This window comes from Orycteropus afer, unplaced genomic scaffold (genome assembly GCF_000298275.1).
Source record: "Orycteropus afer afer isolate SDZICR_OR568_19922 unplaced genomic scaffold, OryAfe1.0 scaffold00279, whole genome shotgun sequence".
NCBI lineage: Eukaryota > Metazoa > Chordata > Mammalia > Tubulidentata > Orycteropodidae > Orycteropus > Orycteropus afer.
The window spans coordinates 2,096,394-2,109,555 of NW_006921866.1; positions in this window are offsets into that span (position 1 = coordinate 2,096,394).

The window sequence follows — 13,162 nt, forward strand, 5'->3', positions numbered from 1 at the left end:
ATTGGTTATAATACTTTGGGGGATCGCTAAATGGTGTTTTAGAATTTGAAACTTCTGTGAATGTGGCAAAAGCTTTTTCTGTGACTTCTAAAAGCAAAAGCTTACTTTTAGATGCACTAACCAAGGAGACAGATTGGATAAAAGGGTGACTCTTCATTCTTTCTTACCCAATCACAAACATCTATTCCCATTCTTACAAATGTGGGCCCTTTCCTCATAGATAGAACATGAAGATAAATCAAGTTAGCAAATGTATCAATTTAGGTGAACTAGAGAATGGAATATCCAAGCACCACAAATCTGATTCAATGTGAAAAGGAACTTAATATGCAGAAGAAATAAGGAAATATTACAAGTGGGATTAATGCAATAGGTTTCTGATTCTTTTCGAGTATCCCAGCCTCTTCAATAAAGTTGAAATATAAAACAATCATTTTCAAAGAATAGTCTTGAACCACCTGCACAAAATTATTTAAGGCACTTATTTTAAATGATTTTGTCAGAAATATGCCTTCTCCATCCTCAAGCTAGTTTCCCTGAACCTTCTTCAAGCCCACTCTTCTCCCTAAATGTCCACAGACAGCTCCAAATCTCCACACTCCTCACAGGTATAAGAATGTGAGCTTCTCTTTCCCAGTCTTTATTGAAGCTATAACTTATTAGTCTCGCTTGTGCTACATTGTTAATTCCTGGACCACACATGTGGAAGAGGATAGACTATTCTGATTAACCCGACCTGAGTCATTTGCTGGGAGCTCTGGTGGTATAGTGCCTAAGGCATTTGACTGCTAGCCAGAAGGCTGGCGGTTCAAACTCGCCAGCCACTCCTCGAATGAAGATTGGGCAATCTACTTCTTCCGCCTCAGAAACCCAAGGAGAGGTTGCTATGAATCAGATCCAACTTGATGGCAGTGAGTTTGGCTTGGTTTTTTGGGGTCATTTGCCTAATCATGATGCTGGGAAGTGATGCCAATCCCACTCAAACCCTTGGAACTGAGAGTATGAGAGAAGTGTCCTCCCACTCCCAATAAATAAATAAACTAATACCTGTTGCTGTGGAGGTGATTCCAACTCATGAAACCCTGGATATAGGAAAATAGAGACCAGTCAGGGAAAAATAAGAAATGCCTTTACAAAATACTGGATGTATGCCCACTTACTTATATGAAGGAAAGTAGAAGCTCACAAGAAGTACTCTCAAAATTCTTAATTGTCCTTACAATTTTGTCCTTGCTCTGCATTTGCTTGTTTCCCTTATTTCTATAGCACATTACCCCCTTTTTTTTTTTTCCACTTATGTAGTTTGAACTTTCTACCATCTTCCCATGGGCTTAAGATGACTTATTCAAAAGCAAATTAAAGAGGTACAACAAAGAGTGAAGGATGTCATGTAAATTTGGAATTGCAGTCAGCTGCTAAAACACAAACTTTATACAACATTTGCTTGGGAAAGATAGAGTTATATTTTATTTTATTATGGAAGTCCAACAAAGTTATGCAAACAAGGGGTCATATTGCTAATATAGACTCCTATCTTTTTTTGTTCTACTATCTTTAACATGTAGTTTTCTTCTCAAGGGAGCTCTGGTGGTGATACCATCTTGCTCCAGCCCTAGTAGCAAAGTTCAATGAGACACATAATAACAAATGCTGGCGAGGATGTGGAGAGATTGGGACTCCATACACTGCTGGTGGGACTGTAAAATGTACTGAGGAAAGCACTATGGTGACTCCTTAAAAAGTTGGAAATATAAATACCATTTGACCCAGCCATTCCATACTAGTTATATATCCTAAAGAAGTGAGAGCCATGACAAGAACAGACATATGCACACCCATGTTCATTGCAGGATTATTTACAATAGCCAAAAGATGGAAACAACCTAGGTGTCCATCAACTGACAAATGCATAACCAAACTTTGGTACATACACACAATGAAATTCTATGAACCTGAAAGAATAACCTGGAATCTACAAAACACCACATAACTTGAATGAACTTGGAGGATATTGTGCTGAGTGAAATAAGTCAATCACATAAGGACAAATATTGTATTAGTCCATTATTGTAAAAATCAAGGAAAGATTTATCTATGGAAGGAAATTTGCTTTGTAGGTTACCAGAGGTGAGAGGGGAAGGAACACTGTTAGACAGGTAGAGATAAGTATTGATTTGGGTGAAGAGAAGGGAAATGTACCAAATGTGAGGATTAACATGGTGACATTGAGGAAGAGGAAGACATAGAGAGGTACATGGGAAGTATACACAACAAGAATGAACCCTTTTGCACATACAGTGCAATTGTCAGTGAAGGCAACATGGGTATATGGGTGGATAGAGGGGGGAAAGGCTGAACTATTAGGTATGTCTATGAAGTGGGGAGTGAATTAAAGACCATGTATAGGGTTGGCAGACAATATTCCTATAAGTGCATTTGTATGATCTGAATTCCCAGGTGTATAGTAGAGCTGACAAGGGACAAGGTTGTGTCACTTCTTGGTCATAGCCAGCTACCCAGAGGGACCAAGTTGTTGAACCTGTGGCTCAGGACCATAGTAGTCACAGGGGACATCAAGATCAATTGGCATAACATACTACACAAAACATTGTTCCACCTCCTACTTTGGCAAGTAGTGACTAGGATCTTAACAGTCTGCAAGCAGCCATCTAGATGCAACGGTGGGTGTCTCCTCGTCCAGCACAAAGAAGAATGAAGAAACCCAAAGATTCATGGAAAGAATTAGTCCTAGCGACTGGTACACCATACGATCCTCAGCCTATATGACTATGAGATCAGAACTAGATGATGCCTGGCTACCAATGTCAACCACTCAGAGGAGGATCTATGTAGGAGACTCTGGATAGAGAGGGAGAACAATGTGGAACAAAACTCAAAATCATTTGGAAAAAAAAGGGGGGATCAGGTTTGCTGGTCTGATAGAGTCTGGTGGAACCACTGAGACTATGGCCCCTAGCTGCTCTTGAGGTCTAGAATTGAACCCACACATGTGGCTTCCAGACAAGCAAAAGACAGACAAAGGAGTTGAACATTTACCTGAGGTCAATACACTCCTTGGAGAGAACAATCATGGGAGAAAAAAGGGCTGTTTATGCACAGGGAGACAGCTCAGGGGGCAAGGGTGTATGGAGGGATGGACACAGGGAAGAGGTGACTGTCAGAAGGAAGTGGGAGGGGAGCTGTTGCATTGTGGTGAATTGTAGTCATGAGACAAAGTGTATGTGAATTGCTGTATGGAAAGTGAATTTGCTCTGTAAATTTTCACCCAAATCACTATTTAAAAAAAAGGCAGGGGGAGCTCTGGCAGTATAGTGGATAAGGCATTTGGCTGCTAACCTAGAAGGTCAGCAATTCAAACCCACCAGCTGCTCTGCAGAAGGAACATGGGATGATCTACTTCTGTAAAGATTCACAGCCTTGTATACACAATGCGGGCCACTATAAGTCAGAATCAAATCAAAGGCAGTGAGTTTAGTTTAGTTTTTTTTTTTTTTTTTTCTCCTTTCCTTTCAAGGTTGTCTCAATCACAATTTGGCAGATGCTGCTTCAGTCTTGTTCCCTAGGCAGGAGAAGAGAAAAGGGGGAAGGGAATATTCCCCTTTAAAAAAAATCTTCCTAGTATCTCTATCAAATGACTTCTGCTCACATCTCATTAGTTATTTTTATCTGCAAAAGGCTGAAAATTATAGATAAAATTAGTCCCCAACTTAAGTAGTATTCAAGTCTTGCTGAACCACACTTATGATCATGTTTTTGTTTTATGATTTATGTATTTTAATGTATATATTTATCAAAATGTATCTGTAAATTTATATGTAATGTTTTCAATCCCCAAAGACAACTAAAGATTTATAAAGATGCCGATCATAAAAGGTAATAATAATGAAAACTAAAAAAAAAAAAAAAAAAACAGAGAGAGAGATTCAGCTTACATCACAACTGACTTAGATCTGAGTTGTCGGAACAAAACCCCATCATGAGACTAAGACTACCTGTATTTAACAGAATACACTGCTTCCCTCTCCCACCTCTACAATTCAGACATGTGTTGCTAAGAAAGAAAGGGAGAATGGGTATTGAGTAGGGAACTTGCAATCTGTACTTCAAGTAGGGACCTAAGGAGTGGAATTATGAAAGATATTTCCTACCTCTATATTTCAGCAATGTTTGAATTTGGCAATGAATACTTAATATTTTTACAAACATGAAGAAACAAACAGAGAATCTGTGAAATATGTAAGGGTGAGTGTCATGGTTAAGTTATACAATCAGGTAGCCACAGAATTAGAATCCAGTTTATATGACTCCATATAATAACTATTTGTTTTGTTCTATATTGTTGTTGTTGTTGTTGTTATGTGCCGTCGAGTTGGCCCCGACTCATAGCGACCCCTCCTTGGGTTTCCGAGGCAGTATCACTACGGAAGTAGGATTGCCCAACCTTCCTTCCGAGGAGTGGCTGGTAGGTTTGAACCACCAGCCGTCTGGTTAGCAGGCAAGTGCTTTAGCCACTATGCTACCAGAGCTCCATTACACACTGAAAATCATACTTAAGCTCAATTGTTTCATTATTCATTACAGTGATTAGATAGTATATAACAAATACATGATTATCCTTATTTAGAGGGAATGCATGGAAATTTAAATGATATGTAAGAAAAATTACAAACTTTTAAATTAATACATAAATATACATGAACAAGCTGCACTATCCTGGGCAAATAATTTTACTGTTCTGTTCTTCAAAGACATCTATTTAGCAAACAAAGGGATGTTATGGATTGATTTGTGTTCTTCAAAAAGACATGTTTTAGTCTGAACTCCCTAATATTTATGGATATGACCTTTTTGTAAACAATATCTTTGAAGATGTCATCAGTTAACATAAGTTCACACTACAGTAGGGTGGATCCTAATCCAATATAATTCTGTCCTTTTGAAACAGTAGAAGTAATGTAAATATACACAGAGGGAAGAAGGTTATGAAAGATAGAGGCAGAGGTTGGAATGATCTACAAGCCAAGGTCATGTGCTGGTCATCACCAGAAGTTAGGAGATGGGCATGAAACTCATTGACCCTCAGAGCCTTCGTAAGCAATCAACATGCCAGTATCCTGATTCCAGACTCCTAGATACCACAATTGTGAGTCAGTATATTACTGTTCTTATAAGTCACCCAATTTCTGTTATTTTATTACAATAGTCTCAGGAAACTTATATAGGGGTGTTCTGGATTAAAGATGAGACAACATTTCTTAAATTTAAATACACCACAATTCCCCTTGTTGTTGTTATTTGCCATCGTGTCAGCCCTGACTCATAGCGACCCCTCCTTGGGTTTCCGAGGCTGTATCACTACGGAAGTAGGATTGCCCAACCTTCCTTCTGAGGAGTGGCTGTGGATTTGAACCGCCAGACTTCCTGTTAGCAGTCAAGTGCCTTAGGCACTATGCTACCAGAGCTCCTACAATTCCCCTGGAAAGTGGTAAAAACACATTCTGGAGCTTCAGCCTTAACGACTTCAATCCAGTAAGTCTGCAGTGGGCTAAAGAATTTGCATTTTACCAAGCATTCCCAGGTGATTTTGATAAAGGTGTGTGGTAATTAAGCTTATGTATAAACTTGGCTGGGCCTGTTTTTGAGTGTCTGGAGATCTGGATGTAGTTATTCTCCATGGTGATTGGTAATCAGCTCCATGGGGAAATCTACTGGAGCAGCTGAGTAGCTGCTTTAGAGATGTAGTCTGCTTCCAATATATAAGAAGCAACTTTGAGGAAGGTCTCAAGCTTTTGACATGCTTGAATCCTGCATGTAGCCCACTCATCATTCAGGCACCTGCCATGTTGTCTGCCAGTCTTGGGACTCTTAATGGATTGAATCAATGGCCTGTCATGTGCTTTGGTAATATGGAGAGTGTACCTTTTTACTTGTTGACCTTGGGTTTTCAGCCTCAGCAGCCAGCAGCTGCCTGAGTGAAGAAAGCCTCCAGCTTCAGTGGGCTGGGAACAAGAGGCAGAGGTGAAGCCCAAGGTCAAGGAGCTTCACCCAGCCCCTAGAGCTGGCACTTTGAACTCAGACTTCCAGCCTCTAAAACTATAAGAAAATGAACTCCTGTTTGTTAAAGTCACCCATTTGTGGTATATTACTGATAGAGCAGCACCAGGTAACCAAAGAAAGGTGTAAAGAGATCACAATTTTAAAACACTACTAAGGTATCTTCCAGTTATTTCAACTTAATGAGATACATTAGGTTATTTGATCTTTTCATATAAATTATTTTGCTATTTATATTCTTTGCATGAAACAAAACTTTCATACCTCTAGATCACTTGCAGATGGACATATCTTCTCTCAATAAATCCAGTAAAGCCAATTTTTCTTCGAATAGTACCAACAGTACCCAGCAAGCATTTCTCTCTTCCTCTCTCATCTTTTTCTTCATCCTCTTGCTCCAGTTGAATTTGCATAAATTAAATACATAAATTATGAGACTCACCTGTCTTATACTATCCATGGATTCTCAAGACTCTACAAGGTTAAAACTCAAACTCTAGAACAATTCATTGTTTTTTAAAGAAACTTTCCAGGAACAATGTTGATAAGCATTCCATGCATTAAAATGAAAATCAATTTGATTGTAATCCCATCCAGCTTTGATTGCATAATAAACATTAGAAAGTAATTTAATGAATAAAAGTACCCATATTTTACAAGATAATGGTATCATAAAACAGAGTCATTGAACTGCAAATGGGTAACACATATTCCCAATTTCTTCAGGGAGAAAGGTTTATTAGCCCAAGTCCCTTACAGAAAGGCAATACTGTCTTGTTACTGGAAATTCTGCAACTTAGGTCTCAGCTGCTAGATGAGAAATTTATGGAAGGCATTTATTATACAACAATATGGTTACTTCAGTTCTCTAATCTGCTATTAATTTTATCTCATTGAATCTTAGGATACCTTCTTTATCTGAGTCCATCAAATTATTTGTGTGTTTTATGATGATAGAATTTCTTATTAACTCGAGGAAAGAGCAGAACATAATAAAATATGGTGAAGCAGTCATTCCCTGGGTATAAACCTCCATTTACTGAAGAACAAACTGTAGCTTCATTTATATCAGTCTAAGAATCCTTGTAGTCCAGATTGCTATATTCACTAATGCTTTCCAGACTCATCACAGTTCTTCTACATTTGTCTCCTTTTCAACCTATTTTAATTGGAAAGTTACTAACATCCCTCATATTTAATTTTTGTAAATGGGATCTCTACAGAAATGTTGGCATTTTAAAAATAAGAGAACATAAGGAGAACATTCACTTCTGAAAGAGTTCTGCTATACAATTCATCCCTGTAATAAAATTGTTTTAGCAATACATGTTCTGTCTGTTTGTTTGGAGTATGTTGTTGTTGCTATCCAGCATTAATTCCTCCATTTTTGAATCACAGGGGCCTGATTTTGCTTTAGATGTGGATTAGTGGCACAATAAACCAAGGACTCCTTCAATCTCTGGCCAAGGGAGATCAGGAGGTCAGATGCTCTCCTCCTAGAACTTAAATCTTGAATAGAAGGACTCACAGATTAAAAGGGATTCAATTTCACTCATCCAATAGTAGTGCCCTATAAAGAGTCTCCACTTCTACTACCCTAATTTTCAGAACTACTATGGGTTTTCTCTAAATCTGGACTTTCATATTTTTCTTCAATTTTCTGAGTTATTCTTTATCTTTCCAACAAATTCCAACTTTGTTTAAGCTTATCAAACACAGTTTTACTTGCTTGAAACTAAAGAACTAAGATTAAAGACTAGTCTGAAGATTAAAGACCGCAATCTGCAATGTGCATTACATCTCAACATAAAGAAAACAAAATTCCTCACAACTGGACCAATAAGCCGCATCAAAATAAATGTAGAAAAGAATGACATTGTCAAAGATTTCATATTACTTGGATCCACAATCAACACAATGGAAACACCAGTCAAGACATCAGTTGACATATTGCACTGGACAAATCTGCTGCAAAAGATCTCTTTCAAGTGCTGAAGAGCAAAGATGTCTCCTTGAAGACTAAGGTGTGCCTAACCCAAGCCATGGTATTTTCAATAGCCTCATATGCATGTGAGAGCTGGACAATGAATAAGGAAGACTGAAGAAGAATTGAGGCTTTTGAGTTGTGGTGTTGGTAAAGAATACTGAAAGTACCATGGACTGATAAAAGAACTAACAAATCTGTCCTGGAAGAAGTACAGCCAAAACGCTCCTTGGAAGCGAGAATTGTCAGACTTTGTCTTACTTATTTTGGTCATGTTGTCAGTAGATACTGTTCCCTGGAGAAGGCTACCATACTTTGTAAAGTGGAGGGTCAATGAAAAAGGGGAAGGCCCTCAACAAGATAGAGTGACACAGTGGCTGCAACGATGGGCTCAGGAATAGCAAGTTTTGTGAGGCTGGCACAGGAGGGGGCAGTGTTTCATTCTGTCATACATAGGGTCACTACGAGTTGGAGCCAACTCAAGGGCACCAAACAACAACAAAGAACTATAAGTGATACAGATAGTAAAGACCAAATGTAATCATAGCAAAGCTTCCAAAGTCTCTTTATCTGCCAGAGTAGTAGAGAATAATCTTCCCTGATTCATGCAAGCAAAACACAGGTATACCTCTGAGATATTGTTGGTTCAGTTCCAGACCACTGCAATGAATTGAATATTGTAATAAAGCGGGTCTCACAAATTTTTTGGTTTCCCGGTGCACATAAAAGCTATGTTGACACTATACTGTAGTTTATTAACTATAAAGTAACATTATGACAAGGTTTGAAATATTGTGAGAAATAATATTTGACACAGTGACACAAAGTGAGTACATCTGTTGGGAAAGTGGCATCAAAAGATTTACTCAACACAGGATTGCCACAAAACTTTGTTTGTAAAAAAGGATACAATATCTGCAAAGCACAATGAAGTGAAACATAGTAAAATAAGGTATGCCTATACAGGTTGTCTCTGCAGAGAAAATGTTACCAATCTCTAAAATCTTTACTTTATAATTCATATCTTGTCAGATATAACTTAAATACTGAACAGATATGACTCATACTAAACAGAGTTTAAATGAGTTAATTCTAGAAATTGTTTTACACATGTAAAGAATATTAAAGGTTAGAACTTTTCTACCACCATTTCTAACCTACAATTTCTTATTTTTAAATAATGGATTTTAGTGTTGAAAGGAATTTGATATTCTGACCTGAGAACCCCAGTGAGAAATAAGAGGAAGTAAAGATACTAAGTAGAAGTAATAGTGTCCCAAGATAGCTTCAAATTTTACCATTCTTTATATTATATTTGGCACTTTGCAGAGAGATGGAAAAATAAGCCTTTTCTCTAACTGGGCCTCATCTTTGCCCTTCTTCCTCTGTCAGCTCAAAATTATAATGATTGGGAAAGCAAAAGCAGTGTTAGTTGAAGGACACTCCTTTTGAGCAAATGCAACCAGAGTTATTCCTTCTTACTTTGTGGATGAACATTTTTTTGGCATTTTAGATAATTACTAAAGAATGAGAAGCCAGCCATAAAGAGCAGGAGGAGAATATTTAGGGAAAGAAAGAGAGAATGTTATCCATGTAATTCTATTGTTTCCCTTACTGCACATCCCTTCCCCCAACTTTCAATTTCATGTACTTGTAATAAAATTGCTTTCTAGATCAACTCTACAGCAAAAAATTAAATGCTCAAAATTGTCTTTACAGATTGCCATTTATCAATGTACTACAGGGTTTTAAAGTATCTAATAAGATAAAAATAGGTTTTTTGGTAAATAAAGAAGTTTGTAATCATATTTGACAACAGCAATTTAAATTTTATTTACTTAGCTACACATTTGATTACACATATCTAAACATGAAATTGGTATTTATTTCACCAAATTATAAGGACCAAAAACAGCATATAGAAAGAGTGATGTTAAGTGGCAAAATCTAAGCAAATGAGGAAAAAAAAATTTTCTTTTCAAAGGGTTCTGGGGATGCTCAAAGAAAGAAAGAGATAGACTTAGCTGAAACTATGGGGGAAAGTGCTCCTGTTTGAATGAAGTGGATCCCCAGGGAGTAGGAAAATCTTCTCATTTTATTTATTTTTCAATTATGAACTCTTTTATACACAGCAAATATTATGTGAAGTATTTAAAGATTGTGAAATGTATGGTGTAAGAATGACAAAACAAGGACCCAACATCCAGAACCCAGTACCTAGCACTCTGCATCCAGCTTAAGAAATAAAGCTTTTTAGATCCCTTTTGAAGATTTCTGCATGTTCTTTCCTCACCACAGCTCTTCTCTGCCCCCCAGAGGTAACTGCTATATTAAATTATGTCAAAAAAAATTTTTTTTTTTTTAATTTTTTCAACGAGAGTGAAGAAAATCAAAAGAATATGGAAACAATTAGTCCACGGATAAGATGGACCACAGGGACCTCAGCCTTCGTGACCCTGAGACCAGAAGAACTATATCGTACCTGGCTACCAATGCTAACCACTCAAAAAGGGATCAAAACTGTAGATTCTGGATAGAGTGGGAAGAAAAATGTGGAACAAGAATCAAAACACTAAAATGACCAGAATTACCGGTTGGAAAAAGACTGGTGGAACCTCTGAGACTAAGGCCCCAGGCTACCCTTCAGGCCTAGAAATGGACTCATTCCCATGGATTGGCTCTCAGCCCAACAGTAGAAAGACCTATATGCACACCTACTCCAGGGTGATCGATCCATCTACCCTAGGGAGATGCACCCCTTAGATCAATCACCCATGAGACACCAGAGGGGCAGCATTCACATAGAGGGAAAGCTGGACAGACAGGAATGCATAGTAAAGAAGGGCACAGGGAAGGGGGTAATCACAGGGAGGGGAAAGGAGGAGAGTTTTTTATGGTTGGGGATGGGAATCAGGGCATGAAATCAAATGTGCATTAACTTTTGAACGTAAAACAAATGTTGTTGTTTGTTATTTTGCCATTGAGTTGGACCCAACTTAGAGTGACCCCTCCTTGGGTTTCTGAGGCATAAAACAAATATGCTTTATAAATTTGCACAATAAAATTTAAAAAAAAAAAAAGATTTTTCAACAAATGTGTATATTTCTAGTCAAAATTTCATTTTGTGTATTTTTAAAGTTTACAGAAATAACCATTTATGCAACTTGCTTTTTTTCCCTTAATATTATATCAAGATCTACCCATGTGAAGGAGTAATTTTCATCACTGACTGAATAACCATTTTATGAACATATCAGACCAAATTATCCAGTTTTCTGATAATGGACATTTAGGTTTTTCCGCTTTGGGTTGTTTCTTCTATTAAGAACAATGTTGGTATGAATATTCGTATTTTATCACTTAGACACCTGTCATTGTTAGGTTGTTGTTGTTATTGTTGTTAAGCCCAGTGAAGTCAGCTCCAACTCATAGTGAGCCTACGTACAATGGAATGAAACGCTGCCCACCTCTGCACCGTCCTCACAATGTTTGCCATGCTTGAGCCCATTGTCACAGCCACTGTGCCTATATATCTCACTGAGGGCCTTCCCCTTTTTTGTTGACCCTCCACTTTACCAAGCATGATATCCTTCTCCAGGGACCAGTCTCTTCTGAGAACATGACCAAAGTACAGTGAGGTGAAGTCTGGCCATTCCTGCTTCTAAGGAACCTTTTGGCTGCACTCCTCCTAAGACAGATTTGTTTGCTGTTCTGGCAGTCCATGGTGAAGTACTCTTCAGTAAAATCACAATTCAAATACATCAATTCTTCATCACTCCTCCTTATTCATTGCCCAGCTTTTGCTTGCATATGAGGCTATTGAAAACATCAAGCTTTGGGGCAGGTACACCTTAGTTTTCAAAGTGACACCTTGCTCTTTAACACTTTAAAGAGGTCTTTTGCAACAGATTTACCCAGTGCAATATGTCCTCTGATTTCTTGACTGCCTCCTCCATTTAGTGAAACACCTCGATTAGTATGCCATCAATTCCTGAAGACTTGTTTTTTGCCAATGTCTTCAGTGTAGTTTGGACTTCTTCCTTCAATGCCATTGGTTTTTTTATTATATACTATCTCCTGAACTGGTTGAATATCAACCTTTTTTTTTTTTTTTTTTAATACACTGATTCTGTGTATTCCTCCCATCTTCCTTCAATATTTTGCCCATCAAAAAAAAAAAAAACCTCATTGCCATTGAGTCATTTCCGATTTATAGCAACCCCTTCTTAGGTTTCCAAGGCAGTATGACTATGGAAGTAGAGTACCCAATTTTGCCCAATTTGTTGTTGTTCTTGTTATGTGCCATCAAGTCGGACCCAAATCATAGCGACCCCTCCTTGGATTTCCAAGGCAGTATCACTATTGGCGGTTCAAACCCACCAGCCCCTCCTCGGAGGAAGGTTGGGCATTCCTACTTAAATAGTAATACTGCCTCGGAAACCCAAGGAGGGGTCGCTATGAGTCAGGGCCGACTCGATGGCAAATAACAACAACAACATCACTATGGAAGTAAATTGCCCAACCTTCCTTCAGAGCAGTGGCTGGTGAGTTTGAACCACCAGCCTTCTGGTTAGCAGTAAAATGCCTTAGGCATTATGCCACCAAGATCTTCTATACAATCAGGATATTAATCCTTCATAAATCATAAATATTACCATTATGATTTGGGTTTGTATTTTCATAATCACAAATATGGTTGCTGTCTCTGATTCATGTACAGGAGGAGAACAATTTCCTACTCCCCAAAAGGGAGCAGTACCCAATATGTTAAGGACCTAGGAGAATCACTGTTATGTACATTTCAATTGTATTAAATAATAATAATAATAATAATATCTCATCTTCAAGCATCTACACAAAAAAGAACTATAATGGAATTGTATAGTATAACTAAAAAGCCACTTCTCTGAAAACTGGAAGACCTAGGTTCTGGTGTCCAATTAACCCACTGGGACAATTCAGACAAGTCATTGTGAATAGTAATAAGGTTAATTTAAGTAGTCTTATTATTTGCTCTTTTAATGTAATATAATTCTGTTCCTTCAATAATGGGTTAAATTCTGCAAAATGTTAATGGATGTAAGTAAAAATTTCCTTTCTTGA